Genomic DNA, 12,334 nt, shown 5'->3' with positions numbered 1-12,334 from the left:
CCCCCCCCGCCGTTACCCCTGGAACAGCTTGCAGCGCGCCACTTGCTCAGCTCCCACCGAGATCCCGCTGGCGTTAATGGGAGGTGAGCTTGCCTACTGGCACGGCTTTCCCCTCGCTCTTTTTGGTGGGTAGAAAGTATATTGTCCTTCCCTCACCTGTCCTGTCCCTCGGGAAGAATGAGGATGTTCACCAGAGGCCAAGCTCCTGCTTTTCCATGCAGCTGCCTCCCCCGCACACTGTGGGTCCAGCAAACACCAGAGACGGGGGGTCACCTCCAGTTTACTGTGCGGTTTTCCGGGGGTGTTTTTTTGAAGACTACAGTAGCTTGTATCTACCTCCTGCTTTTTGGGGATCTACGCGCTCTTGAAGGCCTGGACAAAGCAGGAAACCGCCTCTGCAGCCGCCGGCCCCAGGGCAGCAGGACTGAACTGCCCAGTATGGCCGAAGCCCTGGGGCTGCAAGCCTGCTGTGCTGCAAGCTGGGGCAGGGTCGCGTGGGGCTGTGGGACCGTGAGGCCAGATGTGCCCGAGGGAAGGGGCGTGCTGAGGGCCATGACAGGAGTGAAGCTCTGGGCAGCTGCAGCAGCTGCCTCCGTCGTTCCCATCCTCCCAGGTGGCTGGGAGAGCCGGATGCTGGAGCTCCAGGGCTCTTGCCTTGACTATTCACTGCTGGTTCATACAGCAGGTCTGTACCCGTGTAAACTTCCTGCCCCAGCCCTTCCCTATACTGAATCTATACTAGGAATTACCTTGGTCCCAACCCTGTCCTGGAAAGCAGCAAAATTCAATTTGGAGAGGCCTCAGGCCAGCTCATTTCAGAGCCCCTGCAGTTAATTTTCCTGTATTTCCCTGCTTTCTCCCATCATAGCTTCTGGATCCCTATGGAGTTGCTATATACAGGGTTCCATGGAGGGCAGGAGTAGCAGGCATGCGCAGGGAGATGTGCCTTGATCTCCTCTGGTGTCTAACCCCAGCGAAGCACAAGGAAATGCAGGTAAGCCAAGGGGAGGCCTTTTTACTGGTACAGAATGTCAAAGTGAAAGTTGGCTAGTGTGAGGTTAAAAAGGTTTTCTAAGTCCATTCTGTTACGGGAGAAGCTCAAACTCCCTGCGTGATTACAATCTTCTTCCTGAAGGGCTAAGTAATCTTGAATAAATTAATACAACCATAATTTATTACCAGAAAACTTAGCAACGGGTTTTAAGGCCTCTTCACAATCTTGAACGATGTGGTTGGTTTACAGAGTCAAGACAAAAGAGCACATCGTTTTTGTGTGAATTGCTTCGGGGAAGCAGACTGTCACAGACCTGATGTCAAGTTCTAGGAAAAAACCCCCCCGACTTAGTGCTCTCTTAAACAAGAAGCATCAAGTGGTACCTGTATGGTTACTGAACACTACAGTCACGCCAAGGTGACGATACCACTAATACTAGAATTCACAGAAATCCCTTCATATTTTGCTGATTTTAGTAAGCGTCTGGCAATTAAAAACCACTTTTCTCTGCCTGTTGGAGAGCGGGTGGGCGGGACACAATAAAATAATACATCTTCAGGTAAGAAGAACATCTTGTTTAAGTCCGTTTGGTATCTGTAAGTATTGCTTAACTTGGTGTTCTATGATCGGAGAAGCTTAACAAATCCATTCTTTCCAGATGATTACACTGCTGTAAATCACAACCTACAGACAGTCATCTCTTGGGAGAGAGAATAACGATAATGAACAAACACTGGTAAGTAGCGCTTCTGTAATTGCACACGGGTTGTGACCTGTGAGATCATGTGTTAGGTACAGAACATTGCTCTCCCTGACACCGTAGCCTAAAATCAATAATCTCTACATAAAAAACCATAGTACCAGTGGACTGGACAGTAAGTTAGTTTTGGGGCTGTCTGCGGTTGCTGCTCGCCTGCCGGTTCTCCTCTGGACAAGAGCTCCCGGCAGCTGCTTGCACGCTGACTGCTGTGGCCCTGTTTCTCAGCACCGGTACACCCAGCTTAGCACCCCAGAAGACTGCATCTGGCTCGTGGACTATCTGAAGTTTCCAGTGTCCTAAATCTGGGATGCAAAAAGTACTCTCAAGTAAAGACGTTGTTTACGAGCCGCTAACCACACAGAGCACATGTGGACAGTGATCCCTTTTCTCGGAATCCAAGGCACAGTTAGTGTTAAAGGAGAATAGGTGCCCCTCGTGTGGGTACCTCTGTTTCAGCCCAGGTTACATACAGGCAAGTTCTCAGCATCAGGTTTGGGAATTTCTGAAGATGGGAAGAAAGCGTTTCCTGCCTCATCCTGTCCAAAAAAATCATTACCAGTGCACACTCAGTCCCCCCGTATAGATCTGATCCATCTACAGCAATAGACCCTCACAGGCAGAGATGCAGGCCTGGTCTGCCTGGGCAATACCTGGCAGGTGTTAGGCACTGGGTGAGCAAGGGTAATAGGGAGTGGCTGAATTTTGGCTGTGATCCCATTTATATCCCGAGGGACAGCAAATTTTTACAAGACAGCTTCTCTTGATTCCCTTTTCCCAGGAGGAGGAGATGCCTCCATAAAAACACATACGTTGCCGATACGCCGTGTGTCAGGTCATTAGCTTCACGGCTGATGCATCAAGGCAACACAGAGGGGACGAGTTAAGAATTTTCTAACATGATCATCTGTTGGCCCAAATCACCTCTCATTTTCCAGCTTAGATGCTGGATACTGGAGCCAGCTTAGATGCCGGTAACCCCTGCGTGCTCACAGAGGGGCATAAGGGAGGGCCCCACCCAGACAGGAAGCGCTCCTGTGCTCTGAACTCCACCCAAACCATTGGAGAGGTTAATTGTGTGAAACCTTGGGGCCGTGGCTGCTTCCCGAGGCTGCGGAGGGCCGGCCGTGCAGCGTGTGCCTCCCCTGCCCGGTGGCTACAGGTAAATACAGGCAGGCAATCGCACGGTTGGAGTCCGACTTCCAGCTCAGGACCAAAACGTAGGCACCCACTTTCAAACACCTGGAAAAAGCCAGCAGCCTCTAGCAGTGTGCCTGAATAGCAGTTCTCACAGGGAGGACAACAGGGACAGTGTGGGGTCTGGTAATAACCTTAATGACAGAGGAAATCTCTGGAATTTCAACACCAGCTGGACTTAGAGCAAGGTGAGAGGACTGGAACTGGGACTGCAGAAGCAATTGCCCTGACAATACAAGGCTCTGCCAAGGAAAAATCAACACTCTGTGGGTGATTCTTAATTCCCTGCAATAACACCTATGGCATTATGGTGGTTTTATATTTGGAATAAAGAGCATAAATAGAGCATAACTCACTCCTTCAAACTGTGCCTTTCTGGAAGGGTTGTCATAGCTGGTGATGTGGAGTCAATGGCTGCCATCAGTCTCATGTGCACAAATGACAGCAGCTAATAGGCACGAGCCTTGTTCTCCTCATATTAAATAGCTTTTGTTACTGAAGCTGATGGCAAAGCACAATCAATCAAATATTCTTGGCCTCTAACAACCAAGAATTTGTTTGTTTCTCATGCTTCATCTCTTGTACCAGGCTGTACAAAATCAGAGCTAAGAAATAAATATCAGCAACTCCTCTCCAGTGTTACGTGAGCCCTTCCCAACAGCTTTGTAAATTGAGAATTATTACCACCCTTTTAGTGAAGTACGAGCTGTTCCACTCCAGCACCCTGGTTTGGCCCCATGCTTCCTCAACCCTTGGCAAATGGCACGTCGAACCCCACTGTGAAACCCCATCTGCACATGGTTTAATCCAGCAGCGGTCTCCACATTCTTGTAATTTACCTAATAAAGAATTGGAAGCCAAATTCCCCGTGGACCTTGAGAAGTCCTAAAGGATTACACTGGGACAGAGAATGCAAAAGCCAGTCTTCCTGTACGTTTCCTGTATGCAGCGCCACTGGAACACGCAGACCTCTCCGGAGCCTTTCGACAGTGACTCTCACCCCAAGGTCTGTTTATATCTTTCATTAAAAATATACAGAAGTCAGATGGGTGATTTTTGGAACAAGCAGCGGAACCCTGCTCTTCCATCTTTCACACACACGCTCTGCTCACTGCACAGTCTCTCGATCCCTCCAACTCTAGGCATCATGGGATTGCGCCCACTGCAAAACAGTTCCACAGCCCTGTTAGTGTGGACACTCTCCAGAGAATGGGAGAGGTGCCTCGAATCTGATGGGTGAAAGAGGAGACCATCAAAGAGCGGGGAGGAAGCATCCTCACCCCTGGGCAGTGGGGTGAGGAGGGAAGGAACTGCAGCAGCATCCCTGTACTGGCTGTGTATCAGATGAAGGCAATAGCCTACAATAGCCCTTTTGCAGATCTGGAAGGGCGCTGCATCTGCTGCTGCAGGGCAGAACATGGGCTGGAGGCTGGCACCGAGCTGCTCGGCTCTGTCCAGGCTGACACGTCTCCAGGCATGCTCAAAGGCAGAGCTTCAGATGTCTGGGTGACCATCCAGGACCCAGTCAGCAGCTGGGTGAGGAGGCAGGGGACTCCAGGTTTGGGCACAGGCTGTCTAATCTCAGCCCAGATCCCTTCTGGGGATCTGCTCCTCTCAGAAGACTTGGGAATGAGTCTTACCAGCTCAGTAGATTTTGACTTGGCACCCATATCATCTGACCAGCTCACACAGCGTGCACTTCTTGTCACCGGAAGGTACCTGGTACTGCTACCAGTACTGGATCTGAAGTGTTGACAGTGTGAGCATCCAGGGAAAAAAAATATAATCGAGGGCAGACAGGGGCCCTCACATCACTCTGCCAGAAATTTGCTGCCTTTCAGGCCACGTCTCAATTACCTTCATGACCTACTGAACACTCCTCTCTACTTCCAGCTTTTCCAAACGTGTCACGAGATCAAGTGAAGACACTGGACGAGGTTCCAAGTCCTGTCCTACAACGTACATTTCTAAGCAGTTCTCCAAACACATAGCCAGGCCCCTGCTGTAACAAGGGTCCTAAAAGTCATCCTTTGCACCTCTGTACTGGGTGTAGGTGGCAAGGCATTGGTAGAGGGGGGCTGCTGGGGTGGCTTTTGTGGGAAGAGGTTCAGGGGCTGTAGGATGCATAAGAATTGCAGTTTCCTGACCCCCTAAAAATGAGTATTTGAAGTAACAGCTTGTTTTTTGGGTCATACAGAGGGAGAGGCTTTATTTTGTCCTAAATAGCACATACAAGTTTGATCAAATAGCAATTATATCTGAGCCACTAAGAAATAATCTCCAAGGCATAATTAGTAACAGCACCTTCCCTGGGAGAAGTGATTCCCTCCACCTCCCACTTCCCTTCCCTGCTCCAAAAAAACAACCAACTAACTGACCAAAACCCCTCAAACCACCTCAGCCCTGTGATATTCGTCTTAAAAATGAGGACTGAAAAATAAATGACCAAGTTAATCAAAGGAAGGTGTTTATATAAAATCAGTAGAATTCACCTGGAGATCTGCAGAAACTGCCTACTGAAAACAGAAAAGAAGCGCTGGAAGAAGAAAAATCCCAAGTGGAAAAGCAAGAAGAAAAGCCGAAACCACAAGAGGAAAGCTAATGGCCTGTGTGAGGCAGCCTTCTGCAAAGGATAATCGAAACCCCAGGGTGGGCCAAAACCAGAAGCATTCTCTACAGCAATCCTGTTAAAAGGGCCGCAGAAGCGAAGCTTAAAACTGAACAAATTCACCGGAAAATCAAAAATGGCTTGCCATGGACCCAGCCAGATATCCTCATCAACAAAGGGTTTTCCATCAGCAAGCATATTCCTTTTTCCCAGGCTGTATGACTACCCAAGGCTCGCAGTTACCTCTTGAGGAACTGAAAACAACTTAAATAAATGAAAAAGACGCTCACGCACGCCGAGACCTTCCAGTCATTGTACTCAAGCAGGCATGTGGGCACTTCTTCTGGTCTTAGTGCTGTCTCTTTCCTGCCAACTTGCCTAGATTAGGGATATTTGCCACTCTGTAACTTTACCTACAAACCCTGAATGTAAATACACGTACAAACCCCTAAAGTAAATATATGCATCGGCTTTTGCGCGGCGTTTGGAGTGCGTGAGCACTGCAGGCTTATCTCCAGGCAGTGACTTCCATTTGACTCAGCTAACGATCCCACATCCCGGTCGGCGCAACGGGCAGGTACCCACCTTCAGGCCCTGGCCTCTGGCTGCCACAGGAAGCCAGACCCGTGGGCAGCGCTGGGGATGGCACGGTGATCACCCTTAGGGGGGATTTCTTCACTTTTCTTAGCTCAGGCTTTATGTGTATCTCTGTGTGGAACTCCCCCCACTTGAACACCTTTTGAATTCTACTCGGTTATAAAAATAGGACAACTGGAAAAACTGTTCTACCTGCACACACGTAGGGACGCACCTTATAAATAATTTGTGGTAGTTAAGCAAAAGCGGAGGGATAAACATGGATTCCATTTGCTGCAATATAAACCCTAATATCGCTAATAAGCAGCTAGGAGCTATCCAACAGATTGTCTGCAACAGGAAGCCTTGCCAGGATGCTAAAGAGGTTTATGGCCATCTCGGATATCTGGGGAAGAGTGAAATGGGTCTAACGTTTTTGAAGTTTCGTGGGGTTTGGAGAAATCCAGACATCTGCGTTTTAATCTCTGGAAAATCCTGAGATCAGCAAGACTATCGTCTGCAGGATTTAACCACAAGTTGGACCCACCTCTTAGCAAGTCTAAAAGTCTTATGATTGCTGTAAAAAAAAAAAAAACCAACCCCAAAAAATAAAAACAAACCAAACCCACTTTTTGTTAAATGCACACATAATAACGGGGTTGGTGCTGTAAAACGTTTGTCTTTAAATGACAGGGTAAGAACATGATAATTCCCGCTTTCTGCACAACCGCGTTAACTGGCTGTGTCCCAGGGACCAATATTTAAATAACTGCCGCTTTTCACCTGCCTCCTGGTCAGACGTATGTGTACTGCAGCTGCGCCTGAGCCCACCAACACCACCACGGGAAGGGGTAAGAGCAGCTCCGGGGCAAGACTTGCACAGCACTCCCTCCTCTGCCTTTTAGCCGGTCCTGTGACCCAGCTACCCTCCCCGCTGCCTTTCGCCGGGAGGGAGGTTTTCAAACACCGGCTCTGCGGTTCAACCCAGAGGGGCCGCGTGTGCACACCGGCGCTTTTTGCCGAGGGGCGCGCTTTCCCTCTCTCATTACTCGTCCTTCCACGGTTGTGAGTCAGGAAAAGCTCTGGACGCAGGTCTGAATCTTCATGATATTTGAGGTTTTGAGTCAAGCAGGACATGGAAATAGCACCAACGCCGTCAGCAGGGACCTCCAACTAAAAATGTAGTAACACAGTGACTTCCTTTTCAGTGCAGAGTCAGTCATGTCAAGCACTCAGAGTTACACATCCCTTCACGTGTGTTAATCTACACCACCTTAAACTACTTGACACGTTTCTAGTATTTACTTTGGCTTTCTACGTCCTCTGTTAATCAAGTCTTGATTTTCCATGACACAGGCAGCTATCCTGAACTTTTCCAGAACATGGTATGACACACTCCCCTTTGGAAAATGCCACAGAGCATGGGAGTTAAGAGTCACCGCTCATTAAAAAGAGAAAATAGGTGGATTGTGCCGCACCGTGCACCAGTGCCGTGGCAGCAATACTGCACTGCTCCGTGAATATGAGAAAAAAAAAACCCGTTAAAGCCATTTATGGCACTCGTTTCCAACAAGGACACTAGTTCCAGGTATTGGGAACAAAGAACACAGTGTATTATAGTCTTTTTTTCATCTTTCTGCTTCTAGCCTGGGCAAATTAACATTGTTTTCTTACCACAAACCTCTGGAGACACCATAGTTTAAGAACGTTTTTCAGAGCACGCACGCTGAAAAAGCAACCAGCCAGCTCCTGAGCTTTGGAAGAAGGCAGTGGCATCTCCGTTCATAGCCCTTGAGAACCAAGCTGTCCCGCGGGGAGCCAGGCGGGGGGAAAGGGGGTAGGCAGAAATAATGCAAACCCTTCTCCATTCCACCCAGAGCCAGCACGGCTCCTAAAGCCACCGTTTCACACATGCCAGGGTGGCGATCTTGCATGAAAAGACTTACACGCTAGTGCAGCATGTGCCTTATCATTGTCTGTCTGTCACCATCTATGTGCTGATTTAGACAAGTGGAGAGGCACTTCATCCCACTTCCTTCCCTCTCCACACAGGGGGAACAAAGCACAGGCCAGCTCCTCTCCCAGACAGCTCATCTGCTGCCGGTGAGCCCCGTCGCAGCCATGCACAACCTAAAACTGCAGCAATGGGAACCCCAGCACAGAGGAAATGCGTGTGCACTCCTGAAAGGGAGAAACACAGAAGCCGGAAAGAAACGTGCCTGTCATCCAATCTGTTACGTGTTTCTGTACAGAAGACCCATGTTGTTGTATTAGCCATTATATTTTTATACCTCTTTTCCCTGGTGGCCAAGCTTTTCGTGGAGCAAAGCTTCAGTGAGTTTCTGAGAAAGGAACCAGGGCTTTGGCACCTCGGCAAGGGGCGAGGAAGGGAGAAGAGCTGAAAAAATAACTTCTTAACTTTTGCAACAGGCTCAGGCAGGACTACCCGCCAAACCCACCCCCAGCCAAGCATCTGGGGAGCTCAGGGCTGAATCGGCGGTGTAACGCAGCTATCTGAACCTCGCAGGGCACACAGATGCTGGGCCTGACAGCTGCCAGACAGATAGGTTTCCGGGGAAAAACTGCCCCCGCCCGCTTCCGTGCCTCTCTTCATGCCATCAAGTACGGGACCGGGCCATCTGCTGCCGTGAGCTCACAGGAGCCATGCCTGCATCGCGCCGGTCACAGCCTGTCCTCCCCGCAGCACCATCCGCTTTCCGCTCCAAGCGGTGACGCACCGCGGTGTTCCCCTCCGGCCGGGGACTCCAGGAAGCGAGCTGTTTGAGTTGGACGTGGGCACAGTGACACAGACGCAGGTGGCTCCATCTGCTGCGACACCGGGTCAAGCCTGCTGCAGAGGCTCCTGCTTTCCCTGGTTGCTTCCCTAGGGACCAGGAAACAGGGTGAAAAGCAGGGCCCCTCGCTGGAATTAAGTCACAGTAAAGTTCACTCCGTGAATGACTGCGCAGGTCCCTGGTATTTTTTGATAAACCAGCCCAGGCTGCAACAACTGGAAAAGGCAAGATCTCACTCCGTACCACATTTGGGGAACACTGTGACACAGACTTGGAAGTCACTTTCTGGCTGATGCGTGATCACACTGCGGAGTCGGCCAAAATCCAACTCCCAAATCCAACTGGCCAACTCCAGTTGCAGGACGTTCGGGTCCGGCGCAGAGCTGGATGGGTACCTGTCCTTTGCAGCAGGAAATCACTTCCCAAGTAGCTGGCTGAAAGATGTACTTGCTGGAGTGAGGGACATCTCGGGATGGGTGCGGTTTTGATTTTAAGCTCTTCTTCCTCAGCTGGTTGTTTCATCTCTTGTTGATTTTTGGTGGAAAAACCCACGCATTTCAATGTATTCGTCGCCGTCTTTCACCCGGTGGTATTTTGCTTCAGTGGGAGAAACGTATTTGAGGGAAAAAAGAAAACCCAGGAGTTACGCTCTTTCTGAATGACAGGGGCTCCTTCCTTTGCTGGACAGTCTGCCCATGCTTCATTACCGTTAGTCACTTTATCCGGAGTAAAATTAGATGGGGACGCCCACCCGCCAGGCCGGAGGCAAACGACCCCCCGGCAGACTTGGCCAGCAGGTGAGAAGTGGCTCTCAGCACCGACTCGGCAGGGTCAGCACCGCGGGGTTAGGATGCGGGAGGGAGATACGCCAACTAATGCCGGCGAAGGTGTATCTCAGGGAGGGTAAAAAAAGGGCGCAGTTCTTCCCAGTGGGGAGCAGGGGAGGAGAGCCCGCAGAGCTCAGCTTTGGAGGTCGCTTCCCTCCCCTTTCCATCTGTGGACTCCTGGGCCAACCCAAGCGGTGATTCACAACTTGGAGCTCGTGTCACCCTCACCCCCTCTCTCTTTTTCATCACTGGTCTGGCAGTGGAAAGGCTTCCCACACGATCCCCGAGCCAGATCCTGCTGGAACTGCAGTTGTCTCACGGTGCCCTCATCCCAAAGAGCTCAGCTGCTGTGCCGGCTTCTGCAGTTAGAAGCTGCTTCAGTTTTCTGCTGCCCCAAGAGAATAGGTTTCTCGGTAGGCAAGGGCAATCTGGGATTGGGAGCAAGACCATGGCATGAGGAACGGAAAGCCCAGTATTTCACAACTGGTTTGCATCTCTGCAGAAGATTTCATTTGCGATGCTCTTCTCAAGTTAAAGCAAATTCACTGCCAACTGCAGTTACAGAAGTATTCAGTAAGAGTAATTTATTGTACTTGATACTTGTGCTGACCACAAATGGGTAACATTTTTACAGTCTTTTTTTTTATAATCATGTGGTGAAGAGGTTCAGTGAAAACAATTTTTGCCTATGGGTTGCTGAACGGTACCAGTATCGCCAAGTGTTTTTGTTCAGGATTCAAATATGCTGTGTGAATGGTCACCCACGTTAAACAATATGGTTTCTATTCCCTAACCAGATTCCGACAAAGGCCAGGACTATCTGGAAAAAATCAAAAAGGCATTGAAAGGGGATACAGGGAGAGAGGCAAATTTAGAAAATTCAGCAAACTTCTCTCTTCTTGCAAAAGAAGGTACCTCATGTAAGGCTGTTCATGTGCAGTTCAGACTTTAAAATACCCGTGTTCTTTCTCCACTTGCAGACAGACCTGTCTAGGGGGTGTTTTACCCCGCACCTCTGCTCCAAGTCCTGCCTTGTGCACGTATGCTTTGAGTTTTTTACTGCTAAAGGTGCTGACACGTCTCAGTTTGGCTCAGTTTACTGCTTTCAAATCCAAATGCCAGCTTGAAGGTTCGCAGAGACGCTGACTTTCGTATGGCACATACCTCCTATTATTTCACGTATATGCCAGTTCGATGAGTGGGTCGTGTCTGCTTTATATCGTGGTGTGGCTGGCTAAGTACAGCACTGCAGGTGTGTGAAGGGCACAAGATGGCCCAGGAGCCTGTGGATCATCTCGGTTCCTGGGAACTTCAAGCCTGACCTGGCTAAAAGTCCTCCTCTGTCACCCACTTTTTGCCACTGCAAAGATCCACCATGAGATGGAAGCAGTTGAGGCCCTTTGATATTGTGCCCAGAGATAAGTCCCCAGACTGGTGAGGAAGCCAGGAAACAGAGGCTTGTGCCAGGCATGTTTTCTCCTGAGGTATCTTGGATATCAGGAAGTTCTTCCCGGAGGGGGTGGTGAGGCACTGGAACAGGTTGCCCAGAGAAGCTGTGGATGCCCCATCCCTGGAAGTGTTCAAGGCCAGGCTGGATGAGGCTTTGAGCAACCTGGTCTAGTGGAAGGTGTCCCTGCCCATGGCAGGGGGGTTGGAACTAGATGGTCTTTAAGGTCCCTGCCAACCCAAACCATTCCGTGATTCTGTGACTCTAATCTTAAAGAACAAACGATGTCTGAAGATACTCAGGTGTTATAAGACACTCGAATTCTGTCCTCAGCGTTTTGCTACCGAAGAAAGTGTGCTTAATGCTCAAGGGAGAGGAGACATGCTATGTGCTTTGCAGCAAAGGACCTCTCTTTTGCTCGCCCACAACCCCTCATCCTGCTTTCCTATACCCCGGTACTCAGGCTAACAAGTTTTAAAACACATTTTAAGATGTATCCACTAGATAGCAAGATTAATGCCCAAATTCAAGCAACAGTAGTGTCACAATGACCTAACCTGTCAGCCTGTCCCGAAACCTTATCAAAACAAACTGCTTGCTGTCTATGGCTTGAGGCAACTTTACATTTCGTTTCGTAACATAAGCTCTGGGCCTTCTCATGCTAGAGACTCCCTAAGATGTTTGAACTTACAGCTTCCATTCGTGTGTTATGTCTAAATCCACCAGTCAAAAAAATAAAAATAGCACCTCTATTTTGAATTTTAAGGCCTGCACTCTGCATTTATGACCAGTGAGTATGTTCTTTCTTAACCTTGACCTAATATAAATGGCTTTTGCACAGACAGAACACAGTTTTCAAAAGATTTGAAAAATTCTGTAGCTAGCACTGCTGTATAGGGTAAAGGTTTCTTTAACTTCACGCAAAAGGTGAGGAATGGTTCATTTTAATATAACCCCTAGAAACACAGAACTGTTGTTACTGGTCTTCCAATGGTATTTGGCTCCGAGTGCTGACTGTAGGAATCCTGCATCAAGCTCAGTGAGTACAGATAATGTTTAAAAGTCTGTGTTTTTTACTTATTTAAACTTGCATAAGCATACTTTAAAATGTACATTGGGCTCTTAGTTTAGCC

Source organism: Eurypyga helias, unplaced genomic scaffold (assembly GCF_000690775.1).
Source record: "Eurypyga helias isolate BGI_N326 unplaced genomic scaffold, ASM69077v1 scaffold973, whole genome shotgun sequence".
NCBI lineage: Eukaryota > Metazoa > Chordata > Aves > Eurypygiformes > Eurypygidae > Eurypyga > Eurypyga helias.
This window is presented reverse-complemented; position numbering follows the sequence as displayed.